Below are 13,969 nucleotides of genomic sequence, written 5' to 3'. Positions count from 1 at the left end.
CCAAGCAAGGACACCTTAATCAATTAGTTCTGTGGTAAGAATAAACCATCAATCAAGGGAGGAGAAGAAAAAACCCATTAAGAGAAAAAGTTTTTTTTTTTGGAAGTGGTTGTTTGATCTCTATTATGAATTAAAATATTTTACCTACTAACTCTGATTTTACAAATGTTCTATAACTATAATTACAATGAAATTACAGTTAAAGAATTTTCTAGGATGGACTCCAAAGGGTTTGATGCACTGTAATATGTACAGTTTAGAGCTCAGCTTGATTACCAGTCAGCAAATGAGGTGGATGAATAAATAATTTAGACTTTAAAAGAATACTGAAAAAAAAGGACTATCAATAACGATAGTGGTTACTAAACAGGTAGAACTTTAATTGGTAAAAGTCCAGAAAAGTTCAGTGAACTAGCAATCTGTCTTTTATTTCTTTACCAGAATTGTTGCCACCTGGATGGCTAGATCTTTAAGTTACCATTAAACAAGTCACAAGCCAAGCAGTATCATAGGAAATAAAAAAACTGCAGCATTTTATCAGATTTTACTCAGTTACATATACAGAAGGCTATATAGGTAAGGATGAACATATATACAGTGTAATAGAAATGCATATTTATGTATGGCATAGAATGTTGGTAATACTCTTCTTCCTTGTTGGGTAAAAGCAAGAAGATACTCTGTACCAGGTGGAACTCTGAAATACCTTCTTCAGGATTGGGACTGTTCCCAGTCATTTTTGTTTCTGTGTTTTCTAACACAATGCCTACCACAGGGTAGTAATAAGTATTTTAAAATTATTATAGGAAGTATGAAATTATATAATGTAACAGAGTGGTATCTCACTCTGCAGAAAATGGAACTTCCTATGGCCAGGATCCTCACCTGACCCTAAACTACTTGACGATGTGATTGGCCTACTACTAGGCTACTGCTTCCACACCCGTAGGCAAGAGCTATTATTAACTGAGTCACTACTAAAGAGCTCTGCCCAGTGGTCTGGGTGGAGGCAGGGACAGCAGTGGATTACAGACCTGCAGACTGCTGGATACAGATGTGATTCGAGTGCTCAACCTATGGCTGGGAGAATAAAGCTGGGTATAAACCCTTTTACCCCAAGAACATTCGTTGTCAATTCTTAGTCTCACTGAATCCTTAGTGAATTTGTCTGGGGCTGAAACCCTCAGGCAAGATGCTCATATAAGACCCAGAAACTCAGCAGTGTCCTTTTTTGGTAGTAAAGATAAGGAGAAGGGACTATTACTAACAGAACTTTGAAATATTTTCCTGAGGGTAGAGTTCATGCCTTCCTCATTTTTTATGTGCCCAATGCTTAACGTAAAGTAGGCCTTCATAAATGTTTGTTGAGTGCATATGGTAATATTCCCTCAAACAAGGGAAGTCATAACTGAAAACAGTTAACAAACCTAATGAAGAAAAAAAGCTCTGATGAATATGCTCTGTACAAAAAACCTCTACTGTTCTACCTGAATCTAAAAGAAATTCCTGGAGCTGTAATCATAACTATTACTTATTGAATATCCACTATGCACCATACACTTTGCTAACTGCTTTTTAAAATTGATCTCAAGGCTTCTCAACAATTTGTAGAAATTGTTATCTTATAGATAGTGAAGACTAAGAAAAGGTAAATACTTGCCCATAATCATATAGCTAATGAGTAGCTAGCTAATCTGAGATTCAGTCCTTAAGTCTAAATCTGAAAACCCATGCACTTTCCACTGTGCCATTATAAGCCTACATTTATATAGGGCACTTAGTATGTGTAGGAAGTGTGTTAAATTTGAGGAAAACCAGAATAAATAATATATATAGCCCTTTAACTCAGGAGTTTACAGGTTGGTGGGGAAGGAATGATTAAGTGGCACCAGTAGGTTACAGATAAAATGCTATGGGAGTAGTTCATTTTAACTAAGGGAAATGGAGAAATTCTTCCCAAAGTTTTTGAGCTAGACCTTGAAAAACAGTGGAGGCAGGGTGGGGCATGTATTCAGTAATGGTTAGTGTCCTGTATAACTGAAATGTGATAAGCACGTAAGTATCATATTCTGAGACAAAACTGTAGGCTGATCAAAGCCAGGCTAATCAAAGCCTTGAATTTGAACCTCTCTCTGCATGTATTCAGGTTCAAATAATTTTTTTTCATCGATTTATAGTAACGTTCTTCCATGCTGTAATAGTTCCCCAGTTAAATCCATTTTACACTGTATGGCCAGATTCATCATGTGAAAATGGAATGTAAAGACTCTCTTGCTCAAAAACTTCCTGGAACTTCCCATTTTTATATAGAATTAAGTTGATATAATTAAGCCTATAATTTAGGGTCTATATTCTGACCACAATCATCCAATGCAATCTTACTTTCTACTACTAGCTTTTATTTATCTTGGTTAGTCTGTCATCCCTAGTTACAACAAAAATGTATGTGCTATAATAGAGGTATGACAAAGACACAAGTCTTGCTAGCTGTTCTAGTCTGTAAGATACTTTTAACTAGTATCTAAGCTTAGCACCATGACTATATAAGCCATGACTCAATGTATTTTTGTTGTATTGACATATGAATGGATGTGGTCAAAGAGGAGCAGGTTTATGTGTTAAGATAACAAGTTTTTTATTTTAGACATGTTAAAGTATTAGTGGGATACCAAGCAGAGATGTCTAGTGGGAGTTAGGGCTCCAAAGTTAGGGGAGAGCCGTACATTTGGAAATCACCCATCTAGAGATGATGGACAGAATTTGAACAGTGACTGAGCTCACTCCATGAGCATGCATAAAATACATACTTGGAAAAGGAAGGGGGAAGAAAGAACATTTAAGGGTGTAATGAGGACAAAGAGCCTGAGATGAAAAGATAGATGTAGAAGTAGAACAAAGAGAGTTAATTGTGATTGAAGCCAAAGGAAAAGTACTTGAAGAATATATTTTCCAACTGTGGGAGACTAAGAGATGAAATTTACCTTGAAGCTGATTTTAAAGGCATGATATAAAGGGAACTGTAGGGCCTAACACAGAATCCTGAAGACAGGCTATAAAAAATGAAATGTTGTTGATATTTGATGATGATCAGATTAATTCATATTCTGTCTGTTGGATGCATAGATTTGCCACAATGCTACTGTGATTTAAAATGTAGTGACATAAATATTGGTTTGCTTTATACATATCTGGACACTTAAAAGAATAAAGAATGTAAAGGGAGATGAAATGTATTTGCTTATAAAATTGCTTCAATAAAATTGTTGTTGATGCATATCTTCTAATCTGGTCAAAAGGCCTACCTGTGCATAAAGCAACAATACCTAATAGTTGTTGTCAAAGAGAACATATGAGTTTAAATCAATGGGTGATGTCTTTTTTTTTAAAGGAAAATTTGAGAATACTCTAGTTTTCTCTCCAGAATTGCTTGCCAATTAGAAAAGTAATATGTGACTATGAGGCTGGCTTAATAATGATAAATCCATATGGTAGAATACCATGTAGTCATTAAAAAGAAAGGGGAAGCTCTGTAGGTATTGATATTGTATGGTCTGCAAGACATATTGTTGAATAAAAAAGCACAGTGGAGAACTGTGTATATATTATATTCTGTATTAAAAAGACAGAAAGGAATCAATATATATGCATAAAATATTTTCACAAAGATACCCAAGAAGCTAATAGTATTTGTAGACTCCATCTTCGGGGTGGTAGTGGCTGGGGGCTGAGGTCCACTGGTAGCAGGGAGACTTCTCCCCATACTTTTTGTATCTTTTGAAATTTGAATTGTCTGACTATATGAACCTATTAAGGGATTAACTATAAATGAATACATAAGCAAGTTAAATTGGACTTAAAAATAAGGTCACAAAGACTCACACAGAGATAAACCCATTGTAAAAACAAATAAAGAAGGTCTAAAGAGAAATAAAAATCACTCATAGTGCTTTAATTCTGTGGTAACCACAGTTAGCAACTAAGTGTAATTCCTTCTAGTTTCTTTCTTTAGTGTTTTAGAAAATATACATTTTGTTTTCAATGTTATTAATAGTTATTTTAGTTTTTATTCTGATTAAGAGTAGAACAGTATCTCAGTGTCTCATGACTCCCCTTATATGTGAAGAATTTAGCACCTGTATTTTTGCCCTGTTCTTCACTCTTTCACTTTAGGATAATATAATTTAGGGTTTAGGTACAAGTTATTTTTATTGCATCAGTTTTTGTATTATTTATATTTTTCACCAATAATATTTTGGTATATGCCTTCAGGCTTTTTAAATAACAGCGTCATTGAGATATAATTCACTTTACTGAAATATAAGACCATATAATTCACCTGTTTAAAGTGCACAATTATGTGTTTTTTAATATAGTTACAGAGTTGTGCAATTATCACCTCAGTCATTCAAGTTTATAGCATTTTTATCACTCCAAAATGAATCCCTGTATCCTGTAGCTGCTCCCTATTTTCCTGCCAGCTCTAGGCAACCAGTAACCTATTATCTGTCTCTACAGACTTGCTATTCTTGCCTTTTTTATATATGGAATCATACAATATGTGGCCTTTTGTGACTGGTTTCTTCCACCTAGCATCATGTCTTCAAGGCTCATCCATGTTGTAGCATGTATCAGTACTTCATGCTTTTTATGGCTGAGTTAGATTCCATTGCATGGATGTAGCACTTCTCTTTTATTTATTTTTAAATCAAATGTACATCACAGTGGTTCAACAGTACCCCTGCCTTTGCCTCCTGCCTACACCCCTCTCTCTTGGTAACCACTAGTCTCTTCTCAGTGTCTGTGAGTCTAATGCTGTTGTGTTCCTTCTGTTTTGCTTTGTTTTTATATTCCACAAATGAGTGAAATCATATGGTATTTGTCATTCTTTGCCTACCACACCTTATTTATATGTCATCATTTCATGGGGGTTTTGGTTGTTTTCATATTTTGGCTATTATGAATAATGTTGCTATGAACATTTGTATGCACTTTTTTGTGTGAACATGTTTTTTAGTTCTCTTGGGTGTATGGGAGTAGAATTGCTGGGCCATGTGATAACTCTATGGTCAAGTTTTTGAGGAACTGTCAGACTGTTTCCAAAGTGGCAGTTTTTACATTCTCATCAGCAGTGTATGAAGGGGCCAGTTTCTCCACATTCTGGCCAATACCTGATATCATCTCTTTTTTGGTTATACCTATCCTTAGTGGGTGTGAAGTTACCCTCAGTTTTGAAACCAAGTCTTTGAGGAGTTTTGTGATGAAAGATGAGGTGTGCAAAACGCCAAGTATATTCATGGCTGTATATACTGCTGACTTTATATAAACCCAGAGAGATAGAGATAAATCTTATTAATTAGTACCAATGGTTCTCAAACTTTAGCACACATTGGAATCTCCTGGAATATTTTATTTGTGAAAGTTTGTGTGATTGTGCCCTACCCCAGAGTTTCTAATTCAACAGGACAGTAATAGGTCAGAATATTTACATTTATAACAAGTTTTCAGATACTGCTGCTGGACTGAGGACCACATTTTTAGGATCACTGATTTGACAAACTTGTTGGTAATGCTTACTTTGTGCCCAGTTTCTTCCTTAAGTGTTTTACATATATTAATTTATATAATCTTCACATAGGTATGCTCTATTTTTATATCACTTTATAGATGAGGAAATTGAGGCATATACAGATTAAGTAATTTGCTCAAGGAAATTGACTTACATAAAAGTTAAGTAACTTGCTCAAGATCACTTATTTGAAAAAAATAGTGGAGCTGATGGCCTGGAGAGGCTCTAGTGTTTGTCCTCTTAATTACTATATTTTGCTGCTATAGGTAGAGTTAATTCACACATGGGATACATGATGTTTATTGAGTGAAAACTTGTGAATAATTTATTTCCTGCAAATTTTAGTTTTAAGAAAGAATTATTCTCTTTCAAAATAATAATCTAGTGACTGTAAAGAGGTTTATAGGGGGGACCTGGTATAGGGGAGAGCCTAGTAAACATAATATTCTTCATGTAAGTATAGATTAATGATAAAAAAAAAGAAAGAAAGAAAGAAAAGGGGGATTACTCCCTGATAGGATAAAACTAACTATAAATCAACAATTAATGCATGCTTTAAATATCCTTAATTTTGATCACTTAAAGGGTGTCAGATTATCGGCTATAGAGGTACATTTTTCTGATAATATTCCTTTCTCTTAAAAAAAAAAAAGCAGTTCCTGTGTGGTGACCTCCAATGAGTTCTACACAGTGGTATAAAGGGCATATCAAAGTGTGGGCAAAGGGTCTGTTTGTGTTTATACAGAGGATCAAAGCCTAATTTGGCTACCCAGAAAATGAACTAAGATACGATATGAAGAAGAACTTCCAACATCAGCACTCTCTGGAAGAGTCATACCAGAAGATGATCATCAAAAAAACCTCAACAAAGATCCAGGCGATGCTGCAGTTGTAGCTGCACTCATCCCACTGGTTCCTGGACTTGCCATTGGAATGAAGAAGGAGGTATCTAAGCTGGCCTGTGCATACAGTAAAACAACAAATTTGACTGGATCTATACTGTTGTAACTCAACCAAGAATCAGGAGAAGTGCAAGTTGTAGCACTCCAAAATCTTAAGACTACAGACTATCTACTGTTAAAAGAACATATGGGATGTGAACAGTCCCCAGGAATGGGTTGTTTTAATTTGTCTGATTTCTCTCAGACTGTTCAAGTTCAGTTGGACAATATCCACCATATCATAGATAAGTTTTCACAAATGCCTAGGGTTTTCTTGGTTTCACTGGAGATGGATGGTAATTATAGGTCTGCTTTGGTTATGTAGCTGTATTCCTATTATGTTAATGTGTGTACACAATTTAATTAGTAGTTTAAAACCTATACATGCTTAAGTTACTCTACAAGAAGATATGTCAAAGAAATAATCAATCTTCCCATGTTTTCTTCCGTCTGCTACTCCTATAGCTTTTCTTCTTCCTTCCTAATTACAACCCTTAAATAGAATTCATGCCTCATATCGAATTTACCTAGTATCATAATTCTTCCAAGTGCTAAAGATACCTCAAGACAAATACTGGGCATAAAAGCCACAGGGCATAAATCTGCAAAGAAGTAAAAAGCTAACCTTTTCAAACAATATTGCCTCTCTCTCACTTACCAACTTTACATTTCCCTGTATGGCCCTGGAAGATGACTGGTTAGCCAGAGACGGGTAAGATTCCTCAAGGGAGGAACAACCTAAGACAGGCACAGTTGCAGGGGGGCCATCAGGTGAGAAATTGGGGATCAACAGAGGTGAGGCTTAGAACCTCACCCCCCCCTGTTTTGAGAGAAATCTTCTGCATCCGTGGATGTTTTATTGCCCTTGTCTACCTTGGATTAACACTTAGTCTACAGGCACAGACCTGATCATCTACATTTGCTCTCTTACAGCACTAAACTATGTTTTCTACCTTTATCTTGCATTTACCTACCACTTCAGCATTTTATTTAAAAAAATAATAATAATAATAAGGGAGAAATGTGGGATTCACATATAAATCAAGTATAAAAATCAAACGAATATTCATATTTGACCTGATTGTTTATAGTTCATAATGCATGATCAAAACCGAAAGTTTCTGTGATGACTGCCCTTGTACTGTTCACCATGTAAGAACTTATTCACTATATAAGAATTTGTTCACCATGTAAGAACTTGTTCGTTATGCTTCAGAAGATTGGAGACTGACGAGAATTAGGCTTGGGGCGGATTAATGATTGTGCATTGAGCATTAAGTCCCCTATACAGAATTTTATTGTTGTTAACAACCATTTGATCAATAAATATGAGGGATGCCCTCTCAAAAAAATAATAATAATAATAATCTACAATATCAAGGATTTCCTCAATGTCTTTGTGTCTAGTAATAAATTCATTTATCAGTGTGTACAGTAATTCTTAAAATACTTTTGTTTATGATTTACTTTAATGTAACATGGGGCTACAGTGAATTATAATTTTCATACTACCAAGTATTGTTGAATATCTAAGTAGTTGTGTGACCTTGAGAAGTCACTGAAATTCTTTGAGACTCACTTTTTTCATCAAACTATACTTTTATGATTTGAATTTGTTTCATTATAAAACTCAAGTGATAATCGTTTCTTAGTTGGGAGGGGAATTTAGTTCAGTAGATGGAATTTTCTCAGTTTTAACATATTCTCCCTTAAAATTTTCTCTCAACTTTAAAAAAGCTATTGATGGAAAAACAGAATTGGTCATGCTTTGTTTGACAGCTTGTTTTTTTATGGACATTTGTGTTTGTGACTGTGATTTTATATTGCATATATACAAATTGCTCATAATTTCTTTATACAATTGTTCCTGTTTCTTTTATTAGTATTCATGATGGATAATTTACTAGTGTTCCATTATTTAAACTTACCTGAAGTTTCTAAAGTTTCTACTACTTCAAATATTTTTGATATACCTTGATTACATACACAATAAGTTTAGAACACTTTACTAAACATTTCTAGGGGATGCATAAGCAAGAGTCACTATGTTTTCTGCCTTCAAGGAATTTAAATTTTATTTGTAACAGTCTTACTTCAGTTTACTGACTAGCAAAATATATCAGGAAAATCTGTTAAAGACTTGGAAATGGACACAAGTGGTTACTGGGTTTCCCTTCAGTGGAATATTGACTATCTAGTGACTCTCCAGAGTTTATTTAAGTGATTGTGCACTTTTGATCATCTTTGATTGAGTAGACTAATTTACACCTCTGTAAGGATAAAAGTTAAATTGTAGGAAACTGAAAACAATGCAGATGTTTTCTGCCTGTAACAATGCAAGTGATTCCTATTCTTGGCAATGCAAGTGAATTTTGTCTGGTAGAAAATCTAAATCTCTGTAAGTCAAATCTATTATCAAGTTTCCTTATTAATTAACAAGTTAAATAAGATTTCTGTTGCTTAAGACTCCTATTTTTTTATATTTATTCAAGGGTCATGATTTTACCATTTTGGAAGTTATACTTTAGAATTTTTATCTTCTTATATAACATATAAATAGTTAAATATAAGTATATATATGAATTTTTAGGAAGTACTTATATTATGTGCTGAAGAGTAATAAAATGGCACTTACTTTTTAAATTAAGAGTAATATTTTCCCTTATCACAGATAATGCATGTATGTACATTTAAGATGAATTAAAATATATTCATAAGCAAGAAAATTAAAAATAAAACATTTATGACCTCACCATCCAGAAATAATAATTACTGTTAAGATCTTGGAATACAGTGTTTCAATCCTATTTTTTGTATTTATGTTATTATTTTTCAATACAGGATGATACTGTACCCTCTACTGATTTAAGCTTTTTTTTTTTTGGAGAGGTGGCTAACAAAGGTTCTTGTTATTTTAGCTCTAATAACTTTGCAGGTGACGTGTCATTCTTTGTAAAAGGAAAATATGTTAAGTTACCACATACAGAAGAAACTAAAGCAAAAATATTGTGATATTCTAAATTACAAGACGTAGTTACTCTGTATGGAATCTTAAGAAGTATGCCCGTATACACATCATGATGAATGAAATCTTTTTTTGTTTGTTTTTGTTTGTTTTGAAAAGAAGCTGGCATTGGAGGTTACTGCGGGGATTGAGGGTGGGGAAGAACCCAAGACTACAAAGGAAAGGAAGCCAGAATATCAGTAGGGAGAGCAGTCTTATGCTAGCTGTTAACATTTAAAAGGCCCTTTCAAGGACCGAAGCAATAAAGGCTACAAATGTCTGGAGCTTGAAATAGCTTTTATACTTTTGAACCTGTTATGAAAGCTTTTCTTAGAACTCTCCTTTCTCCTCTTCCTCCAAAACAAAATAGTTAAAAAATAAAAAAGAAATTAAACAGGGAAAGACCAGACATAAAGGGTGTTACTTTGTTCATTTAAAAGTTCTGAGCCAGAAGAACAGGTTCTTAAGAAAAAAAGGAAGAGGGAGAATGATCATATTCAAAAGTCTGAAGGAAACAAAGAGAGTAAGTGGTTGTATCCTTGAATCTTCTGAATTACTAATATCCCAAACGCATGTGCATTTCCAGCAGGTATTAATAGCTATTGATTCTGTTGCTCCTTAACTAGTTTACAAACAAGCTACAAACAGAAAAAGAGAAAGAGGCACTATGCATTGAGACTATTTGGTTTTTAATACAATATTTGGCTGAGCGCAAGTGTTCTATGGCTGTGTTCATAAAGAGTAACTTTTACAAACAAAACAAATAGAATCATGAACAGAGAAGAAAATGGTGGTTGCCATAAGGGAGAGGAGTAGGGGAATGGATAAAATAGGTGAAGGGGATAAAGAGATACGAACATCAAATCACAAAATAGTCATGGGGATGAAAGAACAGCCTAGGAAATATAGTCAATAGTATTGTAATATCTTTGCATGTTGACTGACGGCAACTACACTTATCCTGGTGAGCATTTAGTAATTACATCACTATATTGTACACCTGAAACCAATATAATATTGTATGTCAACTATATTTCAATTACAAATTTTTAAAAGTTCAAAGGGCATGGATTGCCAATTCTTATAAAGTTCTTCACCAAAAGGCCACCTATGACTTTCCTCCCTTGTTTTATCATCTATTCATTATTTTATTATAAATGGAATGGAATAATGAATGACATTCAGTGACTTGAAGTTTTTTTTGTCCTTTTAGAACTGTAGAACATCAAGATTGTAGAGAGAACCCAAGTCTCTCTAATGGAATTTAACTCTACTTAAATTAAAAACTTTAAGAGTTCTATAATATGGAAGTTCTGAATTTTAGTTCCATCACTGATACTAGTTTAATCATGGCCAAGTCCCCCAACCCCTCTCAGGGCCAAACTAGTTTATTTTCTGTTTCATTTATCTCTAAAGCTCTGTAATTCTGTGAATTTAAAAATGTGAAAGTAATGTTAAGGATAAAATCCTTTCTAGAAAATAAATCTTAATTTAACAAAAATATTCCTAAGTTCCAAATAATGTATTAGTTTAATTAGTAATATAAAACAAAATTTTTGTTTGACCACAGAATTTTACATTTTGAATAAATATTTTTATTGAAATATAATATGCATACAGAAAAGCGCACAAATCGTAAGTATGTAGTTCAATTGTCACAACACAAATGTATTGATGAAGCCACTTCTTGGTCAAAAAATATTTTCAGTGTCCTTTCCTCCCAGTTACTACCATCTATCTCTCTTCTCCGAAGATAGCTATCTTGACATTTAAGAACATAAATTAATTTTCCCTGTTTTTGAGTGTTAAAAGATAAACTGAAGGGGGGTGCCCAGTAAACATAATGTTCTTCATGTAATTGTAGATTAATGATAACAAAATAAATAACTAAAAAAAAAAGATAAACTGAGGCATATTAAAAATTTTAAGAATTTGAGTGAAAATCAATTAAAGTCAGGCAGCAGTAATTTAGCAGATAGAAAGGAGCTCTGAGTTACTGTACAAATGAAAGACAGGCAAAAGAGAGCAGAAATAATGAAGTTATACTAGCAAAAAGTAGATTGGTTTTGGCAAAGTCATTTTCATTTAAGGGATGGCAAGGGTCTATTAGGCAGATTACCTCACTAGTTATTACCTGACCAGGTGATTACTGATTACCTAGTTTAAGATTCCATTTCTAGAAAAGACCAAAAATGTAATTAAGTCGAGGTTTGGTGAGGTGAGACTTAGCATAAGTGACTCCATTTTGGGCCTATTGCCTTATTTTAACATGAGTTTTATTTAAATAGAACCATAAAGTATGAATTCTCTTATATCTAGTTTCTTTTACACAATGTTGTGTTTGTGAGAATCATCACTGTCACTATGTAGTAGTGGTAGGTTCATTTTATTTCTGTACAGTATTCCATTGTAGGAATTCACTGGTCATGGCTGTATGGGTTGTTTTCAGTTTTTGACTATTATGAATAATGCTGATATAACATTTTTGTATGTTTTTGATTTAAATGTGCATGCACAACTGTCAAGTATATGCTCAGGAGTAGAAGATAATGCCAATGTATGTGCACCAATTTATATTCTCTGTTGCCCAGAACAAAGAATTTTTAACAATTCTTTTCTGATTATTGAAATGAAAATACCTCTGATATGAAGCATTTGACCAGGAGAAAAATGGTATTTGGATACCAATTAAGTTTACTAATGCTTATTTTTGAAGATGTCATAGCACTGTTCTCCGGAGACTAGGACTCCAACTTTCAGTCCCTATCATTTGATACAGGGAAAAGCAATAGATTTTTTTACTATTGTTTATTCAGAGAACTGAAAATGATTAGGAAAAAACAAAACTTCAAAATCATTGAACTGTTGTTTTCATTTTCTTTTTTATTCCCTTCGCAGTGTTCTAATAATAAATTCCTTTAGCTGTTATAATGTTCTTGAATACACAGTACTTACTGCTTTGAGCAGAGAGGGGATTAATATTTATTATCTATTCCTATGATATTTCTGTCCCTCTGTCTCCCTCTCCTTTTTTCTAATTCTCACTGAAAGTATACATTTTCATTTAAGATTGTTTCTGTGGGCCACCCACCACAAACATTAATCAAAACCTATTTCTTTGCAGGAAAACAAATACCAAAAACTACTTAACTATAGAATTCTGGATATCTTCAAAGGCTTTATATCTACCAGTGTCCTGGTATTTTTGTTTTGTTTTAATTCAATTCTGGATACTAGTTTTTATTATGAAAGTGCAAGGATCCTAGATGATGATGATTTGAGTTGATGTGGAGAGAGGTACTAAATCATAGTAGAGGACCAAAAAAACCAAATATTTGGGTCCTATATTTGAAAGTGTTTGGTAAAATTTAAGGTGTTATCATCATCATCATCATCATCATCATTAAAATCTTAAGGAGAATTTAGTCTTCTGTAAGAAGAAGAGGAATAACCAGTCTAGGTACAGGAGCACTTTACTGACTACAGTGGGGCCAGTGATGTCCTATAGAAATATAATGTAAGCCCCAAATGTGTCACATATATAATTTAAAATTTTCTAGTAGTCACATTAAAAAAAGTAAAAGGAAATAGGTGAGATTAATGTTAATAGTGTATTTTATGTAACCCAATATATCCAAAATCATATCACTTCAACAGGCGATCCATATAAAAATTACTGAGGGGGGCAGAGCCAAGATGGTGGCCTGAGTAGGACAGTGGGAATCTCCTTCCAAAAACATATATATTTTTGAAAATACAACAAATACAACTAACCCTAAAAGAGAGACCAGAAGATACAAGACAATAGCCAGACTACATCCACACCCGTGAGAACCCAGCACCTGGTGAAGGGGGTAAGATACAAGCCGAGACCTGGTGGGACCCGAGCTCCCCTCATGCCAGCTTCCAGGGGGAGGAGAGGAGTCGGAGCGGGGAGGGAGAGGGAGCCTAGGACTGCTAAATAGCCAGACCTAGCCATCCACACCCAGAGCGAAGACACACAGTGTGTGGGGTGCTGGATACTAGGGAAACAGGACAGTAAGACCTGTGAGCAGGTCCCCGCAGCCGGCGCCCCTGGGACAAAGAAAAGCGAGTGCTTTTTTAAAGTCTTAAAAGGGACAGGGACCCCACGGCTGGACGGAAGCATCCTGGGACACTTAGCCTAGCAGCTGGGATTCCCGGGGAATTCTGGGCGCCCTAACCCTCTGGACAGCAGCTCTGAGACCCCTCACAGCGATAAACAGCCCCCCATCCATTCCCCCTCTGGCACCCTTCCTTAGCAGAGCAGCAGCCTGAGGCTGGCCATGCCCACAGCAAGGGAGCTTCCTCCATAGCGGTCAGGCAAGAAACTGAGACCCAGTCTACGTGCAACTGCTCAACAAAAGCCACTAGGGGTCGCCATAGTCCCAGTAAAGAAAGGCCAGGAGCAAGTGGAAAGGGTCATGGCTCTCCCAGCTG

The sequence above is a fragment of the Manis pentadactyla genome, chromosome 9, assembly GCF_030020395.1.
Source record: "Manis pentadactyla isolate mManPen7 chromosome 9, mManPen7.hap1, whole genome shotgun sequence".
Classification (NCBI taxonomy): domain Eukaryota; kingdom Metazoa; phylum Chordata; class Mammalia; order Pholidota; family Manidae; genus Manis; species Manis pentadactyla.
This window is presented reverse-complemented; position numbering follows the sequence as displayed.